We start from the raw sequence: 3,380 nt of genomic DNA, 5'->3' as shown, positions 1-3,380 counted from the left end.
GAAACATAACCAAAAAAGGATCCCCATGCATGAGATCTCCCTCTTCCAGAGCAAAAGCAACTCGAAATTGGCAACATTGAAAACCAGCGAGAACTGTTAACAAAAACCGAGACAGCACTAGAAGAAACCGAAGGGGACTCAAACAATGCACCAGTTTGGTTACTGCTTTGCGCGCATTGCTACAGGAAGTATACGGACGTTTCCCGCCCGATGCGGAAAGGGCGAAGAGTATGTAAGCGTCTCCAACAAAAAGCGTAACGATTTCCCTCGCGTCTGATTCGAAGAGGGGCGAAGAATCCTCTCCGATCACATGGCGTCGGTTAAAACACGTTGCGCCTGCTTGTGAGCAGTGCGTAGCTTACCGCATCTCTTACAATATAATCTCGATGGAACGGTGGCTTAACGTCGGTCTTAACATCAGGAAATCTCACAGGATCGTTTGGAGTTGGAATATGTGTCCTAAACTTCAGCAAGGTAATGGAGGAGGAAGTCTTCATATGTTTAGTAAGCCTCTCGAGCCAATCATTTAGTGCATTTTCCTTGGCCAAGTAGCCCAGCTAATGCAATGATATCTGAAGGGGAAATTAACGAATCAATTGCATTTTGCTGACACTCCCAATTTGAGAATGCGAATTTAAGTACATTCTCGGATGAATGCCATGTTTTAACAGCTTAAACACACAAAGCTATGGACAGAAAAGCGACAAATTTATCGTCAGTACACGTTAACACTCAACAAATATAGTAAACGGAGCCAGAGATAATAAGCAGGAAGGGCAGTTACGCAGAACGTGCAATTTCGTCCGATTTCAGCATATTTTGATGTTGTCAGCTAATATATTTTCATTATTTTACTGGCAGAATTCATTGGTTTGTTTACATGAACGATGCGGTAATGAACGTTTACGTTTTCTTAAAATTTACTATATTCGGATTTATTAAATTTCGGATGGTAAATTATGGGGTTTTACGCGCCAAAACCACTTTCTGATTATGAGGCACGCCGTAGTGGAGGACTCCGTAAATTTCGACCACCTGGGGTTCTTTAACGTGCACCTAAATCTAAGTACACGGGTGTTTTCGCATTTCGCCCCCATCTAAATGCGGCCGCCGTGGTCGGGATTCGATCCCGCGACCTCGTGCTCAGCAGCCAAACGCAATAGCCACTGAGGAACCACGGCGGGTGAAAAATTTCGGATGTCATCTCACTGTAGTACATGTGCCACAGTCATTCCCAACTACTAGTAGCAGTCGTTCTGCAACTATAACTACTACCGCTAATAAGTAGAGTAGGCAGTCAAAAAAAAAATCTGGAGTATCAGAGAGATTGAAAAATATATAAATACAAGAGTAGCAGTGTCTGTGCCAAGGCAACATGAATGCAGTAGATGGTGTCGCCGAACAAAACCGCGAAGTGCGTATTCAACATCCTGGAGTTGTGAGAAGCGCTGTTTCACATGTTCCGTTGCTACATTTTTCTTGCCTCGAGCTTTTGTTCAAAAAGGAATACATTTCACCGAGCAAGACTCGCAGACAAATGCCGTAAGATTGCTGTGGATAATAAGGTATTGGAGGATCAAATGCAGTGCGCCCCACTCAGGGCATGAGTGCGTGCGTAACATGTGGGATGCCCTGGTCTTGAGGTGGAGCTAAAAACAATGTTTATGTGCTGTTTTATAAAGAAGCATGTGACTTGCGACCCCAGTTCACAGAGTGCAAGAAACTTTTCAGTTCCAAAGCAAATCACTCTCCTAAAATTCATCCCTCTGATAGTGTGTATTGTGCCCTTGCGGCCAATACAGCCTCAGAAATTGTTTTATGCAAAGAAGCTCGGTCACATGATCCCTGTAATCCTAGTAAAAAGCTTTGCGGATGATATCAGGTGTTCCGCATAATGTGGTGCTGTTGTTAGCGTAGGTAACTCTTCTGCTTATGCTCTCGCTACTGCGCCTAATCAGTTTAAATTATCCTTGAAATGGTGGCACAGTGTTGAATTGTGTGCCCTTGTCTAACCATGACACTATTTGTCGAAACAGTAAAAATCATCGACTAAAATGGTAGATGTTTCCTCGTAATGTCTCATATTTGTGCAGTATTTGTCGCAGCTGTAAAGAAGAGTGATATAAACAACGTTTATCGTGGTCACTGTGTGAGCGAGAGAGCCGATGTAGACAATGCAAATGACTAGGTATTGCTGGTTAGAAATTTAGTGGAAAGCATCTCACAAGAATAGCACAAACAGTCACACGACTGTGTCGTCTTTCTCATAGTTTGTCTCAGGCTTAAGCGCTGCTTTCCTCAGCCTAGTGTGCATTTGCGTTTGATTCGTTTGCTTGTCCAGAAAGGCAAGCAAACTTGTTGAAGCAGACCAGCTTGTTTATGTTCACTGCCAGACAGATGAGCGCAACTCCAAGAGTGATACTCTTGGAGTTTCTTAATATTTCTTGTCATCTTCTTGCTTCGCGCTCTGCCAATCTGTGCCGCACTCTTATTCTTTCGCCCCACGCTTATTTTAGTCACACGAAGGGCGAGTCCTAAACATATTAATGTACACTGGGCATACATTTATTTACTAAGCCGTACAGGTCAGAAGGTACCTCAATGGGAACTAAATAGCACTAAAGGATTCTGATTAATCTTACTTGTACAAAACAAAATAGGCATAAAATATCCTCGTACGTAGTGAATATGCTTTTCTGCTGGGAAAGATCGAAGAGCTGACAGCACTGTGAAATGAATTCGATGGAACTGCAGGCATACGGCAACCACTACTTTCGGCTAAAGCACCGCGTCTGCGACGTATTTTGCACAGGAAGTGCGCTGCAGCGGCAGGGGCTAAGTCAGGGGGTGCGCACTTCAGCCGTGAAAGACATAAAGGGAACAACAACAGTAATAATTCTAGAACAGGCAACAAAAGACGCCAAAACGGAAGTGGTTCGGCAGAAGTAACGCGCATGGCACATATGCTTCGTTGTACACCCCGGAACGAGAAATGCTGCAAGCCTACCGCGGTTTGCATGACTGCTCTTCATGGCAGCAGAAGCAAGCCTTCGCGTGTTTCTGGATCCCTATAGTGCAACGTTTCAAAATCCGCAGATCGAGACGAGCCATCAGCTTGGTGTAATGATAGTGAAGGAACCCCACAAGAAGCGCTTGGCGACGAAGAAGCCTTCTGTGGCAGGCGCTCTCTGTGAACGCATTCTAAGAAATGCGGCCATCCGTGACTACAGAAACACTTCTCTCTTTCCACGCTGCATATGAACCCAGTGAAATAAGAGTGCCGGCGCGTTCATCTGAAAGCCCGCTTGACATGCCGCTGTAACGAGCGCTTTTCCGTAATGATATTTTTGAGAAGCTGCGTTCGCATGTTTTGTTGTTCC

This window comes from Dermacentor albipictus, unplaced genomic scaffold (assembly GCF_038994185.2).
Source record: "Dermacentor albipictus isolate Rhodes 1998 colony unplaced genomic scaffold, USDA_Dalb.pri_finalv2 scaffold_16, whole genome shotgun sequence".
Lineage (NCBI taxonomy): Eukaryota > Metazoa > Arthropoda > Arachnida > Ixodida > Ixodidae > Dermacentor > Dermacentor albipictus.
The sequence above is the reverse complement of the archived record's forward strand: the minus strand, read 5'-3'. Positions refer to the sequence as shown.